This window comes from Hyperolius riggenbachi, chromosome 12, assembly GCF_040937935.1.
Source record: "Hyperolius riggenbachi isolate aHypRig1 chromosome 12, aHypRig1.pri, whole genome shotgun sequence".
Classification (NCBI taxonomy): domain Eukaryota; kingdom Metazoa; phylum Chordata; class Amphibia; order Anura; family Hyperoliidae; genus Hyperolius; species Hyperolius riggenbachi.
In genome coordinates this window covers 179119057-179140780 of record NC_090657.1, presented here as the reverse complement: position 1 = coordinate 179140780, position 21724 = coordinate 179119057, and the positions used below count along the sequence as shown (strand labels likewise).

The 21724-nt window shown below is 44.4% G+C and overlaps 1 protein-coding gene across 18 annotated transcripts in view; it reads left to right on the top strand.

The window, feature by feature from the left end:
- The window catches only part of FAM110A (family with sequence similarity 110 member A), an 897957-nt gene that overhangs the window by 673202 nt on the left and 203031 nt on the right, over positions 1-21724 (top strand). Inside the window, exon 1 of one of the 18 annotated variants that reach the window (XM_068262823.1) lies at positions 20532-20663. The exons of 16 other annotated variants lie outside the window; for them this stretch is intronic. The gene's annotated coding sequence lies outside the window, so the exon portion shown is untranslated. Of the gene's footprint in view, positions 1-20531; positions 20664-21724 lie in introns of those variants that run through there. One more of the 18 variants, XM_068262830.1, reaches the window with a different exon arrangement.

Genomic DNA, 21724 nt, shown 5'->3' with positions numbered 1-21724 from the left:
GTCGCCGCTGCCCCCCCGCTGCAACTGTCGCTAGTCCGCGTGAGTACGCGGACTAGCGACAGCAACCTCCATTGAGGTTCACAGACCTTCCGGTGAGCTTCCGGCGGGGGGAGGAGGAACGTCAGCGACAGCTTCCGCCTTGCCGCTGGTCCCTCTTCCGCATGTGTACGCGGAGGGACCTGGCGAGAAGCTGTCGCCGGCCTGTCGCTCACACGCTCACGTGTGCTGGCGACAGGCGAGTTTTGCAGCCCGTGAGTACGGGCCATTACTGCAACACTTTCTGCTATCACAGTCTCTGTAATAAATCAATGTATCTTTCCCCTGTCAGACTTGTCGGCCAGTGTCTGGAAGGCTGCCAAGTTCTTCAGTGTTGTGGTTCTGCTATTAACTCCCTCTTTCAGGCCCCTCTCTGCACACTGCCTGTGTGATATTTAGATTATTGCAGCTTCTGTCTGCTCTCCTATCTTTTACAAGCTGGATAAAGTGTCCTCTGAGCTGGCTGGGCTTTCACATACTGAGGAAATTCAGACAAGGGCAAAGCTGTTTGCAGGAAGAAAAGAGCAGCCTGAAACTTCAGTGCATGAGAGCAGAAGGGGGGAAAGAAACACACAAATGATCTCTTGAGATTCAAAAGGAAGGGTGTATACAGCCTGCTTGTGTATGGATGTATTTTGTATGTGTGGACATACTGTACATCAACCTACTTCCTGTTTTGGTGGCCATTTTGTTTGTTTATAAACAAACTTTTTAAAACTGTTTTTAACCACTTTTAATGCGGCGGGGAGCGGCAAAATTGTGACAGAGGGTAATAGGAGATGTCCCCTAACGCACTGGTATGTTTACTTTTGTGCGATTTTAACAATACAGATTCTCTTTAAGCCTTGTTCTCCCCTACCAAGACTGTAGTCCACATGGATTGGGTCTCAATACCCCAGGGCGACAGTTTGGGGTTGAGTTCTGTACAGATGTGTCAGTAGCCTGCAGGCCAGTGATGCTTTCTGTTGCTATGGATCATGGAGTAGGTCCGAAGGCATGGCACACAGCGGGGGGGGGGGGGGGGGGGATTGAGTAGAAGAACAATGCCCTTGGCTGAGACGATCTGCCGGATGAAGCTCTCAACGGCGCATTGAGGGTGATTGGGTGTCACTGTACACTCAACACGTGTGCTGTGATCTTATTCGGAGAATCCTGCCCTTGTTGACGTTGTCCACACACTGACTTTATAATTGTTAATAATTAAAAGGTACATCATTTTGCAGGTGTTTTTAGCACTGACGGGCGTGTGTAGGGCCAGGATGTCTGGCTGCTTGTCTATTTAGCTTGGCTTTGATGTCTATGAAAACACGAAGATTTAATATAAATAGAGCTAATATTTGATCTGCTCCCAAGACTCAACATTGCTTACTGCTGTACATGTTTTACGAGGCAATCCTGAATTGGTAACTATAGTTATTTTAGTTGATTTCACAGCCTAATAAAAACCACAATGCCATGAGTTTTACAGGAGATGGCAGAGTCACACCCATGACTGCCCTGTCACAGGATAAAGCTGCTGAAACATCACTTATTTCACCAGTACTTCCTGTATACAGAGTCTGTGCTGTGTGGTGACACCACTGCCCTGTTGAATTGTCACTTATTTCACCAGTACTTCCTGTATACAGAGTCTGTGCTGTGTGGTGACACCACTGTCCTGTTGAAATGTCACTTATTTCACCAGTACTTCCTGTATACACTGTGCTGTGTGGTGACATAACTGTTGTGTCAGAGGCTTATGCTGTCCTGTCAGAGGATAAAGCTGTTGAAGCTTCTCTTATTTCACCAGTAGCTTCTGTATACACAGAGCCTGTGCTGTGTGGTGACATCACTGTCGGGCTAAATAGTGTACTGTTTAAGGGCTCTGCCTCTGACACAGGAGGCCGGAATTTGAATTTCAGTTATTCCTGTTCAGTAAGCTGCATCTATTCAGTAAGGAGACTTTAGGCAAGACTCCCCAATGCTGCTACTGGCTACAGAGTGCTTGCTATAGTGGCTCCCTACCACTCAGGGGCATAACTAGAAATCACTGCCCCCCCCCCCCCGCAAAACTTTGGATGGGGCCCCCTAGGGATTGTCTACAAAACTTTGTATGAGTCGTTGTCAGTGGCTGAGCGGATGCAGTCATTAGAACAATTGTGCACACAGCAGAAAGATTTTTCTCTCCTTGTCCTTAGTTGTCAGTATCTCAGGACGGGGCCCCCTATGGCTTCTGGGCACCCTGCGGTTGCATCCCTTGCAGGGTCTATTGTTATGCCCCTGCTACCACTGCTATTGCCTATAGAGCACGTCCTAGTGGCTGCAGCTCTGGTGCTTCAAGGTCACGGTTCAAGGTTCAATAGCGCCCTCTGTAAAGGCGCTATTCGTGACCTTGAGACTATACTGTGTACTCCTATCTGTTTATTGCCTGAGGAAGCGGGAACATACCCGTGAAACGCGTTGCACTGTTTGTTTTGGAGTATATTAATAAACCTGTTGTCATAAAACTGACGGTATCTTGTCTGCTTCGGGAAGGCGAGTCCACCACCACCTCCTGAGGGATTTTAAGCCTTTTAGAACCTTTTATCCTGCTGGCGCCTCTGTTCACTCTTACATTATACGTCATTAAACATTGTTTAACAAATTTTTGTTCGTCATGAAAAATTGTTTGGGAAAATTGCTTAGTGGGTATGGGCCTTAAATAACATTAGGCAGTTGTGTCAGACAGTAAAAGATTATCTCTGCCTCTGAGCTCCCCTTAGAGGAGAGTGTTTACACCAGAGGATCATAGCCAGGCCAAGCAGCAATTGTCAAAGCATATGACGTACAAACAAAAGGTATGTGTGGGATTGTCTTTGTGACTAGGAGGATTGTTTACAAAAGTATTGTTCAGTTCTGCTACCAATTAAGAAAAATATCAGTACTGAAGACTGTTTCCTACGAAGATGTTATTCTTGAACGGCCAGACATATTACAATTCTATTCTGGCCTGTAGTTTTGTATTCCAAAGCAAGCTAACCAGAGTCTGTTTTATTCCCTACCCACACACATAAACACTGAAACAGCAAAGATAACATCAGAGTTTTGCTTTGAATTCACGGATCATAGTCCTCGATTTTACAGTACTTTGTGCTTTATTGGTTTTTCCCAAAACATGAAAATGAATTTTATTATTGTTATCTGATGCGGGATTAAGCTGTAGTCTGGTACAAGTTCTGACAAAGCAAGGTGCGTGCGTAGGTCTGGCACCGCCGCCATTGACTTTCTGTGGCCTGCCAGATGACTCAAGGTGATACATATTTTACAGAACATACTGGCAGCTGTGTATACCCATAATAATACCTGTTTGTTATGGGGCAGCTAGTGGGTTTGTGTGAAAAAAAAAGGCATTAAGGACGTAGGTTTAGTCTTACCTTACTGTAACCCTCACTGAACGTGCTGAGGCGTGTGGTCAAGTGTCAGCTAATGATGCCACATTTTCAGAATTTTCCTCCAATGTTGAGGTGGAGCTCCTGTCGTTCCGTGCCTGAGTCAGACGGCCCTTCCCAAAAATGTTGCCAGATCCCAAATCCTCCCTGCCCAGTCTGAAATGGCATGTCGGGCTTGAACTACACCCACAACGTATAGTCTAGCTGGTACCTGAGCTGCTTGAAGATACAGAGATAGGTGGATGGATGAGGGTCGTTATGTCGGTGGCATTTGTGGAATGTCTCCTAATTGAAATCTTAAAGAAAACCTATACTGAAAATTAAAAGTCAAAATAAACATACACAAGTCATACTTGCCTCCCGTGCAGTATACTCCTCAATCTATTTTTCCTCTCCTGCGTCCTGTTTGTCCACTGTGATCAATAGAATTCTCCGTCCTCCATTTTGAAAATGGCTATTACCCCATAACATCTTCCTGGTCAGCACACTGTTAAACTGTAACATCGCCCACTTGAGCCATAGGGAAACATGGACACATCAGTTCTCCTCTCAGCTGTAACTGACAGCAACTGATATATAACTGGCAGCAACTGATATATTTCAGTTCTGACAAAATGTTGTCAGAACTGGAAGGGATCACTGTAAGAAGAAAATGGTGAGCTTCTGAGAGGAAATGATGGCAAGGTAACTATGTAATGTTCATTTGAAGTTACCTCATGTGTTTATTTTAAATAATTTTACTCAGTACAGGTTCTCTTTAAGCATAATAGTTCATGCCCCCCAGTCACCTCACATATGTTTGTCTTCTAACATCTATTTCTGACCATTCCTGGGGGTGGGAGAGACGAGACGTGCTAAAAGGTCCACTAGATAATTGTGAAGATTTTTTTTTCTTTTAAAGGGACAAGTCAAAGAAAACCTGTAGGGACAAAAAAAACCTTATCTATGGCTCGCGGATGCGTAATAGCATGGACTCGCTCGGGCTTTGGCAAAAAAGTAGATCCCAGTTGGATCCATGCTACTGCACATGTCCGAGCCACCTGCACAGTAGCATAGACCCAATCAGGTTTGTTTTTTTTTTCCAACAAAGGCCAAGAGGGTCTGTGCTACTATGCAAGCAAGCATCAGGGGTCACTACTAGCGCATGCCTTGGTGGAGAAGGACGGGGAAAGACCCTAAGGACGGGGAAAACCTCTGAAGGGTTTTTCCCCTTATGGCTCCCCCCGTTCATTCACCAATAACTTTATTACTACTTATCACAACAAAATGATCTGTTGCTTGTTTTTTTGGCCAACAATTAGGCTTTCTTTGGATAGTACATTTTGATTAGAATTATTTTATTCTAAATGCATTTTAATGAATAATAATAATAATAAAAAAAATTGATAAAACAATATTTTTTTTCTCAGTTTTCGGCCATTATAGTTTCGTGCTACTGTGGATAAATCCTACACATTTTATTTTTCCATTCGTCCCTGTTATCACAACATTTAAAATATGTCCCTGGTACAATGTATCATATTCAAATGCTCTAAAAATGGACCAAAAAGGTCCTAGTAAATAATATCCAATAAAGTTACATATAGATATGTCCCTTTTAGCCCTCATAAAATGCTAATCTTGATATGGGCAAATAGGGCTTTTAGTGACACCAGCTTCTTAATGTATTCAGATATACAGAGACAAGTATGGTACGATGTATGGCGACAATATTTTATTTGAAAATAAAGGTGTATTTTGTTCAGTTTTGCGCCCGTCACTAATTACAAGCCCTTATTTGCAAAAATAACAGTCAGATCCTCATGACATGCATATTAAAAAAAAAGTCGAGTACCTAAGGTAACTATTTATGTATTTTTTAGAATGTCTTTTTTTTCCATATACAAATATTTTATTTTCGTAACTACGGGAGAGTGGGGGAGGTAAGGGGTTAATGGGAGGATTTGTTAATTTTTATTTAATATAATATATTAGGGTGTATTTTTACTATTTAGCCACTAGTGTTTTCCCCACTTTATATTCCTGTGTACTCTGAACAGTACACAGGAAATAGCGTGTGTATGTTTTCACTTTCATTTTATCAGTGTCCACCGCCATCTCATTGATGCCAGTGGTCATTGATCACAGGCACTGTGGGGGAGATTTATCAAAGCATTACCGACAGTTTTTTATTCTTAATCTGTTCTAACCAGCGAGGAGAACAGTTCTGCATGATAATAAGAACCTTCTTAAAGCCTAGGTAATAGTGGTAGTTTAGCATGAATTTCTAGAGCTGCACTACAGTTAAGAAAAGTGCAAATCCATCCCTAAACTGGCGCAGATTAAGAAGTGCTTGATAGCAGTTCTGCAGGCTAGACGTGATTGCAGAGTGCAGGCTAGACATGATTTGTGATATGCTTCCCTGCTGAATTCCTCCTCAGAGCCTGCTGCTATCAATACAGCAGGTGTGTTGGTTACCTCAGCATCAGCAATTCCCCTCACACACTGCACTGTCTGAGAGACCTTCCTAGCTCCTCCTATTTTACAACAGTTTTAAAAGGAATCTGCACTATCTAATGATTTCTTAAAGAGGAACACCAGCCTAAACAAACATGCTGTCATTAAGTTACATTAGTTATGTTATTTAAAATAGATAGGTAATATAATCTCTTACCCACACTGTTTTAAAAGAACAGGCAAATGTTTGATTTCATGATGGCAGCCATCTTTTTGGTTGAAAGGAGGTGACAGGGAGCATGAGACACAGTTCCAACTGTCCTGTGTCCTGAGCACCACTTCCAGTTGCTAGACAACGTGAATAACAACATAGGAAATCCCATCATGCTCTGCACAGCATCAGGGAAAAAAAGCCTGGGCTTTTTTTCTTTGATGGGTGGAGCTTAGCTAAAAATGCAGCTAAAATGATGCTTTGGCAAGAAAAACAAAGTTCTGATGCTGTGAAACCGTTAAAGAAACGCCAAGCCTTTTCAGTTCTGCTGAGTAGATTTTTAGTCCGGAGGTTCACTTTAAGATGCCCGAGACAGTTCTGCATGGATTTCTAAAAACCTACCAACATTTTGTCTCAGACACTCTTGATAAATGTCCCTCTCTGCTCCCATTCAATGATCCCTGTACTACTAATCTGCCGCATGGGCATTCTCATCGGAGCTCCGCACTTTAGAAGAAGAAGACGCATATCTACGCCCATGGAACATTGTTCCTGCGGGGCATAGATATATTGCTGCATTTGTGGCTAGTGGGTAAAGTAAACTGGAAGGGCCTTACAAAAAATAAGTTAGATACTCACCTATGTAGAGCAGGGCTGGTTCAAGTAACAATGGGGCCCTTGGGCAAAATTAGCCAGGGGGGCCCCCAACAGACCCCCCCCCCCCCGACCAAAAACGTCATTAGGTGCCTTTTGTTGCAGCCCCGGAGCTGGCTCCTGACCCTCCCCCAATCACCTCCCAACTTAACTGTGCTCCCTAGGACCTCTGCAGTGTCTGTCAGTGTAGTGTCTCACCTGCCTGCCAGCACAGATGAAACGCTACTCTGCCAAAGAATCTGCAGAGTCCCTGGGGAGCAACAGTTATGACGGGGAGGGACACCTTGGGGGCCCCTACATGCTCTGGGGCCCTGGGGCAATTGCATAGTTTTACCTATGGTAGCACCGGCCCTGATGTAGAGGGAAGGCTCTGGATCTCGTAGAGCCTTCCCAGTCCTCTGTCTGTCACCTTATTCCACCACTGTACGCCGTAAAATGTATGTGCCTTCGGGACTACTCTTTTGTTAATTGAGGGTGGTATCCAGAAGATGGTGAAGAATGAATCTGGAGAGATTTGCATAACTCTTTCCATAAACTGGGTTCCATGACTAAACACTGTATTATCAAGTAATTCATTTAGTCAGGCAATCTTCTTCTGCAATGCCCAAAGTCGTAGGACTAACGTCCATAGGGATGAAATGACCAATTTTGGTAAGTTTGGACAGCCACTAGTTAAATCCTTCTAGAACATACTTCAAGTCTTTGGACATAATCATATTCCGTGGTGTAATCAGTTGGGAAGAGTCCTCAAGAGACCTTCCCTAGAAGACTGGTGCAAGGACAGATGAAGCAGAAAGTAACACGCTGTTTACAAGCTTGTACCATATCAAGCCAGATGTACAGTTGTAGTCAGGGGCGGTTCTTCCATGAGCTATGTGAATCACATGCTTTCGGGGCGGCAACAATTAGAGGGTGGCAAGCGGCGCCTCCCCTCCATAAATGTACCCTTCTTGCACTCCCAGTCTCCCCCTCTCTAGATACGCAGAATCACTTGACTCACCTGCTCTCAGCATTCCAGCAATAAGACCTCCATCCGCCCATCCAGCATCCTGTATCCATGGCTACAGCGGTGCCATATGTGACCTGTTACGTGTTGACAGGTCACATGAGGTGCCGCTGTAGTCAGTGAGACTTCACATGTGAGTGTTGATCCCAGCGCTAATCTGCTGAGAGCGGGTGAGTGATGTGGCGCTGGTGCAGCTCATGCCTGTAAGCCTGTGGATCAGATGCTGTGGGCCAGCAGGGGGGAGATGCTATGTCAGAGGAAGATGAGAGGGTAAGTATAGTGCCAATGCCTGCAATGCACAGCCCGATGTGTTTCTTATCTCTGGTCTGGCTTTGCCTGCACATGTCTGGGGGGGTTGAACTCACAATGTATTGCTTCAGGCAGCAAAAAGTCTAGAACCGTCCCTGGTTGTGAAAAGGGAGACCGAGAGCCCAATATAGTGTAGTATGTTGTATAAATAGAGAAAAATGTTAAAAGTAAGTATTATACTTACAAACCTGGGTTGCTCTAAGGCAACCACTGTATACGCAGGTGGGGAGATTAAGCCTGACCCCACTCAGGACTAAGATGTCGCTCTCTGTAGATAGGAAAAGAGGGTATATCACCCTTCCACCAAGGGTGGACAACTTAATATGCAAGGATACAGAGGCGCCAGTAGGATAAAACAAGATAAAAGGTTTAAAACGGTTTAGGTGGCGGTGGTGGACCGTCCACACACAAACAGACAAAAAATCGCTGTTGATTGTAGAAAAAAAATTCACAATTTATTCACATACTCCTACATAAAAGTGCAACACGTTTCACGGGCAAACATCCCGCTATGTCAGAGGAAGATGAGAGGGTAAGTATAGTGCCAATGCCTGCAATGCACAGCCCGATGTGTTTCTTATCTCTGGTCTGGCTTTGCCTGCACATGTCTGGGGGGGTTGAACTCACAATGTATTGCTTCAGGCAGCAAAAAGTCTAGAACCGTCCCTGGTTGTGGTAAGTCCAGAATCCTGGGAATTCTGCAGTGTTCTGCAATATGGCAATATGAAGCAACAAGGTCTTAGCTTGTTCAGGAATGAAAATGTAATTTCCATAGAGGATGAGACTGTTATTCCGAACACTTTGATTCCAGCGCAGGAGACTTGGGTCCAGCAGTGAGTAACTTCAGCGCCGTCAGAAGACGGAGCTGAAGTTACTTATAAAACACTATAATTCGGCCTCCAGCAATTGCTGGAATCCAAATTATTTCATTCCCGACCATCCATGGCGGCCTGGAGGGGGAATAGTATTTAACGTCAATGGGAATTTGTGCAGGAGCAGGATAAGCCATACCAGCTGTATCCTGCGCCCAAGTCTCCTACGCCGATTCCTCTCGTACGCTGTTACTCCGACTGTTCGCCGGATTTCCATGTATAATTGCCCAGGCAACTTGTAATTCTTTTAACGGGCTGGATTCAGTCATGAGAACATTTCTATCTGCTGAAAATTGTATCTTAAAACGTGACTATGACTGGGCATTCTGGTAACATCGTAAGGTCCATACCCAGGGCTAGAGTTAATCTGTCAAACGATTGTTCCAACTGACATTGTGTAACTATCTTTTAAACAAAGAGCTGTAAATGACAGTTACAGATGGAAAATATACAACGATGCTCCTGCATTTTGAAAGACCGTCATGACGGACTAAATTGGATCACTTTGTTCAATGTCTCCCGTGCGTACACATCTTCAAACGACCTTTCCGCTACAGTCTGTGAAACTTCCCCTACATTCTTCTTTACTGATCCTATCGTTGGTGATCTTCTTGTAGTCTATTGTTGTTATCCACATCCTATCGGTAAAGATCTTTACTATAAAGATTGTGGAAACTCCATTCATCTGCAGTTTCCAGCGTTTTTTGTCTTGCAGTGGGTACTTAGCTTTGGAAAGAGCATCAGCTTTACTGGAAGTCAAACCTTCTGGAAACAAACCACCTGGAAACAAATAGTTCCCACCTGGCCTGGTGAGGTTTTAGACTAAAATATTTCAGCTTCTTATAACCATGGAAGACCAGGATTACGTTTCCTATTTTCTGCTATACTAACTCAAACTTTTAACTGATTGTACAGACCACTACAGAACTAATGCTCCAGTGAGCATCATTTCATTCTACTTCTAAGCTCTACGCTCTGCATTGGTCTCTGCTGATGGGGATTACCATAGATGACTGCTAGAGCTGCACAAAAGATATGTGGCAAAGCGAACATCATGACCCTGTTCTTTCAGTAAATAACATACCAGGATGGTTTGCTCTCTACTACCTACCAAGAGATCCGGTGTTATTAGGGTAAGATGGTTTTCTATTGGGTTGGAAGGCCTTGAAAGAGGGGATTTGGGCAACTTAAAGGAAACAAAAGCTAGCTTTCTTAAAGCAAGAGATGTCTCTCAGTGCATCACTGCTGAATATATGTAAATCACCCATTGTTGTCCCTGCATGCGAAACACGCCTCCAGATCCACTGGAATGCAATAATGTGTCAGGCCCTTACACAATCCTAGGAGTTCTAGTTCACCATGAGCTTGCTGTGTACTCCAGAACTTAAAGACAAAGAGGTGCCTTGATAGTGATTGGGCTTACCTACTAATAACCACAGACAAGAATAGATTTCATATCTGTTTAGCACAGTCTGACGTGTTTCCCCACCAAACCCGACTTCATGAGGTGCAATTTCTATTAGTTGTAAACTACAGCAGGTAGAAAGTTCCAAAAGTTTTATTTAGGCAATCAGGTCCAGCATAAAATGGTGAACAAATATTCGTACAAGCAATTTAGCATCCAGCACCCTCAGCAAAAGAGGGGAAGGTAGAGCGGTGTCTCATTCCCACCTTCTATTAGTCGTAACAACATTTTTGGCTGATTAGCTTGGTATAGAATATGGCTTTCAAACACCACGAGTTTTCAATAAGTACCTCTATTTTTTTTATTTTTTTTTAATTTTGTTTATATAGCTTCTAATTTGTAGATAGACAAATGTTCAGTTAGACAAACCTTGCAAAACGACATTCACTGAATTAAGATTGGCAGTCCTGCATCCTAAAAGATGCGGCATCCGAGGAAGCCAGGTTAGACCATCAAAATGCATTGTGGTGTGCTGAATTAATAATACATCTATTCTTGTCTCTGGTCATTAGGAGGTAGGCCCATCTGCACCACATAACCAGTGGGGTGTCTCTTTGTTTTTCAGAGTTTGGAGCATGTAGGTTTTGCAGCTTGTCACTGTTGACTCTCACACCAGTGGTATGTTCAAGCTTTTACATTGTACAGAATCTAGGTAGCCACTTCAGTGCCTCACAAGATTCAATGGGCCGCCACCCCTAGTAGGCAATGAATTATTTACTTTGCAGTAAATGATTTCCAGGTCATGGGCCCTAGGTTGGCGGCACCGGAGGCAGGGAGAACTGATGAGCACACAGTAGATAGATGATTGACCAACTCTAGATCATATCAGAGACTGGTGGCAGGCCAGGTAGTGAAATGACAAGCAAGAGATCAAGGCTGGCAGTTGACAGACAAAAGCGGAGTGCAGGGCAAAGGCCAGTACATGCAGCAATCAAGGCTGTAGTTGGATCGCAAGTAGAGGTCGAGGCAGGTTAGGTGGCAGGTATAAGTAACAAGCTGAGATCAGGTGCATGCGGTAGGCAGGCATAGTCAGGAACATGCAAGGTGTAGGTTGATAAGTGAAGCGCAGGGCAAAGGCCAGTACATGCAGCAATCAAGGCTGTAGTCGGATCGTAAGTAGACGTTGAAGTCAAGTGGCAAGTAGAAGTAAGTATTAAGCAGAGATCAGGTGCAGGCGGTTGGCAGGCATAGTCAGGAACGTGCATGGTATAGGTTCTCATGGGGGGATTCTCAGGGCTTTCTTTGTTTTCAACAGCATTTCCTGAACAGCAGTTGCAAAGTCTTACTGACAAAATAGTGTGCAAGTGATTAGGGAGGCCGGCTGGTATCTTAATCTTTTGGCAGTTAAACTGCTGTTCAGGAAATGGTGTTAAAAACAGAGAAAACCCTGAGAATCCCCATGAGGAGATGGACTGGCCCAAAACCTGTCGGTTCTGTCAGATTTTAAAGAGGAACTCCAGTGAAAACAATGTAATAAAAAAGTGCTTATTTTTTACAATAATTATGTATAAATGATTTAGTCAGTGTTTGCTCATTGTAAAATCTTTCCTCTCCCTGATTTACATTCAGACATTTATCACATGGTGACATTTTTTCTGATGGCAGGTGATGTCAGTGGAAGGAGATGCTGCTTGCTTTTTTTGACAGTTGGAAACAGCTGTAAACAGTTGTTATTTCCCACAATGCAACAAGAGCGTGATGTCAGGACCTCAGAGCTGACATCATACTGTGGGAGGAGTTTCATCACAATATTAGCCATACAGAGCCCTCTAATGATCAGTTTGAGAAAAGGAAGAGATTTCTCATGGGAAAGGGGGTATCAGCTACTGATTGGGATGAAGTTCAATTCTTGGTTACGGTTTCTCTTTAACTGCCATATTTTTGTGATAGTGATGCTTAAGTCATGATATTTTCAATCTTTTAGCGGGGTCTAATAAATTATCCATGTTTTCTGTACAAGCTGGCACATTCAGATCATATATTATTATTATTTTCTATTGTTTTCTCTGCTAAAAGGACTTCCCTTTTTCTGTTTTCTCTTTTTGGTTCAGAATTTTTAAAGACAAGCAGGCGTAACGTCCTGCTGGAGCCTCTTAACGGCTCCAGGATGTTTTAATAAGTTAAGCAGCGCTGCTACCGTTGTGCACGTGAGATCAGTAAAACAAGAAACGCAACATACAAAAAATACACCTTTATCTCCAAATAATATATTGTCACCATATGTGTACTAAGGACATAATTCAAATCTTGTAATAACCAGGACGAATAGCCAGATAAAATGTGTGGGTTTTATGTACAGTAGCAGTGTTTATATTAAAACTATAGGGGATGAAATTGGAGAAATAGTGTATTTTTTCATTTTTTTCCTTGTTTTTCCCTTTAAAATGCATAGAAAATAAAGTAATTACTGAAAACAAATATCAAACCCAAAAAGCCTAATTGGTGGTGAAAAAAAACAAGATATAGATGATTTAATTGTGATTAGTAATGATTAAGCTATTGGCAAATGAAAAGGATGAGCACTGAAAGGTGAAAATCGATCTTGTCCGTTAGGGTAAAAACCCCTTTAGGGTGAAGTGGTTAAAGGTACGGTGACCATACATCCCGCTTTACCTGGGACAGGTCCCGGATTCGGGGTCCCCTGTCCCAGGGTGCGCTATGTCCCGGGAAACGTCCCGCTTTTAGCCGCGGGACGTCCCGGCCTTGGGACTCTGGCCACCATACGATTGCATGAACTGGCTGCAGCGCCTAATAGATCAGCAGGCAGAGCAGGGCTATGGGAAGATGGCGTCTGAAGCCCTGTACTGGAGACTATTTGTGTTTCCAGTACAGGGCTTCGGTTACCATCTTCCCGTAGCCCTGCTATTCCATTCAGCGTGGGAGATATGCGGGAGCAAGATGGTCCGGGAAGCTGAGCGACAGAGGCCGGCCAGGAGAGGAGACTTCTGTAAGGTGAGTAAATTCCTTCTTTTGCAGGTGAAATGTTGCCCACATTGCGTTATTTTCTGCTAAAATGTTGCCCATATTGCGTTATTTTCTGCTGAAATGTTGCCCACATTGTGTTTATTTTCTAGTGAAATGTTTCCCAAATTGCGTTTCTTTTCTGCTGAAATGTTGCCCAAATTGCGTTTGTTTTCTGCTGAAATGTTGCCCAAATTGCGTTTGTTTTCTGCTGAAATGTTGCCCAAATTGCGTTTGTTTTCTGCTGTAATGTTGCCCAAATTGCGTTTGTTTTCTGCTGAAATGTTGCCCAAATTGCGTTTGTTCTCTGCTGAAATGTTGCCCAAATTGCGTTTGTTGTCTGCTGAAATGTTGCCCAAATTGCATTTGTTTTCTGCTGAAATGTTGCCCAAATTGCGTTTGTTGTCTGCTGAAATGTTGCCCAAATTGCGTTCATTTTTTGCTGAAATGTTGCTCAAATTGCGTTTGTTTTCTGCTGAAATGTTGCCCAAATTGCGTTTGTTTTCTGCTGAAATGTTGCCCAAATTGCGCTTGTTTTCTGCTGAAATATTGCCCAAATTGCGTTTGTTGTCTGCTGAAATGTTGCCCAAATTGTGTTAATTTTTTGCTGAAATGTTGCTCAAATTGCATTTGTTTTCTGCTGAAATGTTGCCCAAATTGCGTTTATTTTCTGCTGAAATATTGCCCAAATTGTGTTTGTTTTCTGCTGAAATATTGTCTAAATTGCATTTGTTTTCTGCTGAAATGCTGCCCAAATTGCGTTTGTTCTCTGCTGAAATGTTGCCCAAATTGCGTTTGTTTTCTGCTGAAATGTTGCCCAAATTGCGTTTGTTTTCTGCAGGGCTTCGGAGTTGGAGTCGGAGTCGAGGAGTCGGGAAAATTTTGGGCACCCGGAGTCAGAGTTGGAGTCGGATGATTTTTGTACAAAACCCACAGCCCTGTTAAGTATTAGACTAAGGAGTCGGAGTCGGAGTCTGAGCCATTTTGGGTACCGGGAGTCGGAGTTGGAGTCGTGGTTTCATAAACAGAGGAGTCGGAGTTGGAGTCGGAAGATTTTTGTACCGACTCCACAGCCCTGGTTTTCTGCTGAAATGTTGCCCAAATTGCGTTTGTGTTCTGCTGAAATGTTGCCCAAATTGTGTTTGTTGTCTGCTGAAATGTTGCCCAAATTGCGTTTGTTTTCTGCTGAAATGTTGCCCAAATTGCGTTTATTTTCTGTTGAAATGTTGCCCAAATTACGTTTGTTGTCTGCTGAAATGTTGCCCAAATTGCGTTTGTTTTCTGATGAAATGTTGCCCAAATTGCATTTGTTTTCTGCTGAAATGTTGCCCAAATTGCGTTTATTTTCTGCTGAAATGTTGCCCAAATTGTGTTTGTTTTCTGCAGGGCTTCGGAGTTGGAGTCGGAGTCGAGGAGTCGGGAAAATTTTGGGCACCCGGAGTCAGAGTTGGAGTTGGATGATTTTTGTACAAAATCCACAGCCCTGTTAAGTATTAGACTAAGGAGTCGGAGTCTGAGCCATTTTGGGTACACGGAGTCGGAGTTGGAGTCGTGGTTTCATAAACAGAGGGGTCGGAGTTGGAGTCGGAGTTGGAGTCGGAAGATTTTTGTACCGACTCCACAGCCCTGGTCTTCTGCTGAAATGTTGCCCAAATTGCGTTTGTGTTCTGCTGAAATGTTGCCCAAATTGTGTTTGTTGTCTGCTGAAATGTTGCCCAAATTGCGTTTGTTTTCTGCTGAATTGTTTCCCAAATTGCGTTTGTTTTCTGCTGAATTGTTGCCCAAATTGCGTTTATTTTCTGCTGAAATGTTGCCCAAATTGCGTTTGTGTTCTGCTGAAATGTTGCCCAAATTGTGTTTGTTGTCTTCTGAAATGTTGCCCAAATTGCGTTTGTTTTCTGCTGAATTGTTGCCCAAATTGCGTTTGTTTTCTGCTGAATTGTTGCCCAAATTGCGTTTATTTTCTGCTGAAATGTTGCCCAAATTGCGTTTGTTTTCTGCTGAAATGTTGCCCAAATTGTGTTTATTTTCTGCTGAAATGTTGCCCAAATTGTGTTTATTTTCTGCTGAAATGTTGCCCACATTGTGTTTATTTTCTGCTGAAATGTTGTCCACATTGCATTTATTTTTTTGGTGTCTGGGGTAACTTTAGATTTAATAAGTTACATAGTTATTTTGGTTGATTATTATTTAATGGTCATAGTTGGCTATATTTGCTGCTTTGGGGTTTCGGTTACGCTCCGCCCATACAATGTCATGGCCACTCCCATTTTTTGGCACACCGCGAACACCCCCCACTCCGTCCCAGGTTGGACCCAGAATAATCTGGTCACTGTATTAAAGGGAACCTGAAGCGAGTAAAATTATTTAAAATAAACCCATGACATAGCTGCAAATTAATATTACATACTAACCTCACCTTCAGTTCCTCTCAGAAGCTCACCATTTTCTTCTTACAGTGATCCCTTCCAGTTCTGACAAGATTTTGTCAGAACTTAAATATACCAGTTGCTGTCAGTTATACATCAGCAGCTTTCAGTTACAGCTGAATGTGTAAGGTAATGTCCATGTTTCCCTATGGCTCAAGGGGGTGATATTACAGTTTATCAGTGTGCTGACCAGGAAGCTGTTAGGGGGTAATGGCCATTTTCAAAATTGAGGATGAAGAATTCCATTGATCACAGTGGACAAATGGGACGCAGGAGAGGAGAAAGAGATTGAGGAGTAGACTACACAGGAGGTAAGTATGACCTGTGTATGGTTATTTTCACTTTTTATTTTCAGTTCAGGTTCTCTTTAATGCAACTGATGCTAGCAGGAGAGTTTGGGGGCAGCAGGTAGGAGCAAGAGCTCCCTTAATTGACAACTGTAGTGGGAGGGATATGGAGGCTGCCATATCTATTTTCTTTTAAACAATACCAGTTGCCTGGCTGTCCTGCTGATCCTCTGCCTCTAATACTTTTAGCCACAGACCCTGAACAAGCATGCAGCAGATCAGGTGTTTCTGTCATTATTGACAGATCTGACAAGATTAGCTGCATGCTTCTTTCTGGTGTGATTCAGACACTACTGCAGCCAAATAGACCAGCAGGGCTGCGTACACACCTTTGACTTTTGTCGCCCCTTGGAGATCGGGACCCAAGGATCCCCTTGGGCGACATCGCTGGGTCAGCCAGTACAGACATGTGTCAGCTGTGTAGTTGATGACATGTAACTCTTGCTATGCAAGGGGCAGAGGGACAATGGAACTGCGCATGGAGAGCTTCTAAGAGGAACCGACAGTGAGGTAAGTATGTAATATTCATTTGCAGGTACATCGTGTTTATTTTAAATAATTTTATTCGGTTCAGGTTCCCTTTAAGCAGCCAGCGGCTGTACAAACACAGGACGGCTCTTCCCGCCAACCAACCGCCAGAGCAGGAATTTGTCAGTTTCCTAACAAATGCCGGTGAACCATTTATGAGCCTGTCATTGGCTTTGTACAGCTGCATGCAAATATGTACGCAGATTTGGGAGCATATTTCAGGCAGCTGGTCAGCGTCAGTCTACTCCCCAACCATGTGACTGAACCAGCTCTTTGATCGATCAAACATTGTGTGACCAGCTTTATGCTATTTTCACACTGGGAAATTGTCCTGCACAGAGGGCAGAAGTCGCATCCTGTGTTACATGTGCAGTGTGAAGCATACAATACATACAAAGTATGCTTCACTGCCACTGTAAACGTACACATTGGGTATCATTCATAAAAGAGCTGTCGGTAAGGAGTATCAATGTGGGAAAACACTGCTGCCGGTATTTTAGACTTCTGGGTGGGCATTCATAAAAAAGTATTCAGGTGCGATAGAACTGCAGAGATTTCCCGAACTAGGCTGTCGGTAGGCAGGCGGTAGGCTTGTGGAGACACAGGAAGCTGCCGAGTTGATACATTTCTCAGTGTTCCGCTCTACTGCAGCTGCCTGGGAGGTCTGTGTCTCCATTAACTTTACATTGTTATCGCCACCTCAGAGGGAGCGGTATTTCCCGTCCTCATACCGCTTGCGGGGATCTTCATGAATTAACATTTTGTTACATTTTTTACAATAATCATCGCACAAGGCGGTGATTTATCGTTCTGCTCGGTAGTGTCAGCTTTTCATGCGGAAAGAGGCTTTATGAATGATAGCCAATGTCTGGTACCGCACAGCATCCCTTGCTTATTCAAATGGATCGCAACACACTTCTAACATGCCGATGTGAACATACCATTACAATATAATTGCGTTATGTTGTGCTCTGGGGACAGGCACGGGTCAAACCCAGGCATAGCCTAATCCCTACCATATTCTTATTACAGGTTTTATATCTTCAGCACTTTACATAGAGTGTGCATAGTCATGTCACTGACTGTCCTCAGAGGAGCTCACAATGTAATCCCTACCATAGTCATAGCCTAATGTCCTACCTTAAATGATCAAATCAGCCAGTTATCGATGAAAAAAAAATCCACCAGTATATGACCACCTTAAAGAAAACCTGTAACTAAAAAAAAAAAAACCCTCTGGGGGGATCCAAATGAGGTTCTCCGGTGTCCCGGCAGTCCAGCGCTGCAGTCCCCCGAACAGCGGCGAGGTAAATATTTACCTACCGCGATCCAGCGCAGGCGCAGTAAAGGGCTCTTCGTTTGGGCTAAGGCGGAAATTGCCAAACCCAATCTTATCCGCTCTTCTGCGCAGGCGCAGTAGATAAATATTTGCCACGCAGGCGCACCCTTCACAGGATTTGTCAAGGGGGTTTCGGGGGAGCCAGCGCTGGATTCCCCCAAGCTACAGAGGTCGGGGAAGCCTGATTGGGACCCTGAGGCTCCCCCTTCCCGAGGTAAGTATCCCCCAGAGGGTTTTTTTTTTAGTTATAGGACAACTGTAGTGAGAAGAATATGGAGGCTGCCATGTGTATTTCCTGTTAAACAATACCAGTTGTCTGGCAGCCCTGCTGATCTGTTTGGCTGCAGCAGTGTCTAAATAACACCAGAAACAAGCATGCAGCTAATCATGTCAGAAACACCTGATCTGCTGAATACTTGTTCAGTGTCTATGGCTAAAAGTATTGAAGGCAAAGGATCAGCAGTACAGCCAGGCAACTGGTATTGCTTAAAAGGAAACAATTATGGCAGCCTCCATATCCCTTTCCTTACAGTTGTCCTTTAAGGTTCATTTTGGAGGAACCAATGAATCTTCCACCTTGTTTTTGGGATATGGGAGGAAACCCACGCAAACACGGGGAAAACGAACAAACTCCATGCAGCTGATGGTCTATCTAAGGTTAGAAGTTAGAACAGTCAGATAATTATTAATTAAGGAATACCGAAAACCACAGAGTACAGTAGGTATAAAGGTATTAAAGTATACTTTAATGCCAATTCTGTTTAAAAAAAGGACGCCTATTGTTTGTGTGGGGAGTTGTGCAGAGGCTTACTGCAGCTCCCGTGCCCCGGCGTCACCCTTCGTTCTCCTCTAATACAGCGCATTCTGTGCCTCCTAGTCGGTGACCTCCAACCCGGACATACTACGCTGCACATGTGCATTATATGCGCTTTGGTGCCTTGCGACCGTGCAGGCGTGATTACACCATATGGAGTTGCCAGGGAGCGCAGTTGCAAGGCACCCAAGCGCATATACTGCGCATGCGCAGTGTTTTATGTTCGGATTGGAAGTCACTGGCCACGCTTACCAGCAATATCAGAACGGGGCAAATTGGAGGAGAACGGAGGGTGACATCGGGGCAGGGTGTGTGATAAGGATTAGTGCTAAGGTGTCCTTTAAAGGGAAGGTCAGAGCACTTTACAAATAAAAAAAAAATCCACTTACCTCGGGCTTCCTCCAGCCCCCTGCATTCGCCTATACAGTACAGTCCGAATGATGTCAGTGTGTCTCTTAGAGCCGCAGGCGCAGTGGACATCCTGTGCCGGGGGGGGGGGGGACCCTGGGCTATCACCGGTGAGCGGAGCTGCAGCGAGGGCACAGGTCAGCTGGCAGGGGCTGGAGGGAGCCCCAGGTAAGTGCATTTTTTTTATTTTCATACAGCTCGGATGTGTCCTTTCAAGAGACCAAAAAGCTCTCTACTAAAAAGCAATGCTAATTTTTAATTGTAATTTTTGCCTTATTAAACTAAATAGTATTTGTGATAATTCAGCTCTAAAGGGTTACTAAAGCCTTAACAAAACAGTTTAACTTACCTGAGGCCTTGCAGCCCCCTGCAGTCATTCTGTGCCTGCGCCGTCCTTCCGTGACCCTCCAGTGGCGACCCCCTGAAAGCTGGCCGGTCATAGGCTACTGCGAATGCATGACTCGAGCCGTGCACACCCTGGTTGCGCTTTTGCTGCAGGGATCGTTTTGTGCATGGGCAGTAGTAATTTTCCCATACTGCGCATAACGCTTCCGTGCATGGGGGAGCAACAAGGAGGCGCGTGGCCAAAGGGCTTTCAGGGGGTTGCCGCTGTTGGCCAGAGGGTCTCAGAAGGATGACTGCAGGTGGCTGCATGAAGCTCTGGGTTAAACGCCCATGTTTTTTTTTTATTCTTAACTTTTTCCTTTAAAGGACCACTATCGCGAAAAAAGTAGGCAGTTAAAATCTGACAAAACCGACAGGTTTTGGACTAGTCCATCTCCTCATGGGGGATTGTCATGGTTTACTTTGTTTTCAACAGCAATTGCTCACAAAATCGTGTGCAAGTGATTAGGGAGGCTGGCTGGTATCTTACTATTTTGGCAGTTAAACTGCTGTTCATTAAATGCTTTTGAAAACAATGAAAACCCTGAGAATCCCCCATGAGGAGATGGACTGGCCCTGTCAGATTTTAACTGCCCACTTTTTCTGCGATCGTGGTCGATCGTGGTCCTTTAAGTGAGCAGGTTTGGTTTCCTATGATGCATCACTTCCTAATTATTCATTAGCTTTCTGCTTCACTAGCCCCCTGCAAAGCTCCGATTCAGCCACTGCTTATTCTAGTCTGTGTAAAGTGAAGGGACATGAAATAGAAATGCCTGGCTTGCAGATCCAGTTTTCCTGGCTGTAGAGGTGCCAGGAAAGAGTTAACTGTCTGCTGGATCTCCAAGCTGTTACACAAACAGGAAGAGGTGTGTGTGGGCGTGGTGTGCTGGCTCTGGGGGGCGTGGTGTGGCTGCTTCTGGGGGAGTGGTGTCACTCTCAGGGCCAGGTGAGCTGTGATGAGCAAGTTTATGTAGACAGTGAGCAGGAGGACTGAGTGACTCCTCTGGCATGTAACTGGCATGCAGTGGCTGGACTGTCCTGGGAAGGAGTCCTCTGGGTAAGACCTCTGGGCAGTTGTTATGCTGTATGTATGGATGACACTAGGCAGGAAAGACATCTAGGCAGGAATGGTTGTTGGGTTTCGTATGGCAGCTCAGGTGACTTGCCTGTCGTCAGTGTGAATTTTGCAAGGCTGCTGCAGCTGCTCCTGATATCTCATGCATAGCACAGGGTTGGCAACTTATTTATTTTTATCGGAAAAGAAAAGGTAAACAAAAATGTCAGGGCATGTGTGAGAGTGTAGGGTGGGGGGGGGGGGGGGGGGTGTTCTGGAGGGCATTAGTGTGTTTTCTTATTTTTAATTTCAATTGCCCCTATTATTCCATGTGACTTGCCTACATAGCGCTTGCATTAGAATATTCTCATTATAGTGCCTGTTTACACCCCTTGTATGCTGATCTCTGCAACCCCCCCCCCCCCCCCCCCATATCCTCACCTGCCCCTTCCTCCTTATGGACTGTATACCCCCCCTATACTGTCCTCTACCCCACCCCTATAACCCCATCTCATGGTAATGGTTTGCTTTGGCAATGCTAAATGTATTTGGTTTTGCCAGTAAAGCTTATTTGAATGTTGACAAGTATAAACAGTGGGGGGTTTTGTTGAAAACAGGGCAGGGAAAAGGGGCTGTTTTACAGACTGCCTGTATATTTAGGAACTGTTGGCAATTCTTTATCTGAATGTGCTGGGAGGTGGGTTAATCCTTGTTTTATTCCATGTCCACAGTCTTGCATCTGGCATAAGCTCCCTTCCCCCAGTGTCACACCTCCTCCCAGTGTCAGCTCTGGTGGACAGGTCATTGTGATTGTCACAGGCTGATCAGGGTGAGGGGATTGCTGACTCGCCCTCCCTTTCTATTTCCAGCTCTTATACAATAGGAGGAGGGGGTTACACCATCCTCCTCCATTCCCAAAGGAGAGCCCTTTGTAATGTGGGTCAATGGTTGCCCTGGTGATGTTTGGCTGCCAATCCGATATTGATGACACACTCTTGTGTGACCTGCCTGCAACCCCCCCCCCCCCCATTCAGATCATTCAGGCATTGCACATGTCAGGGTCC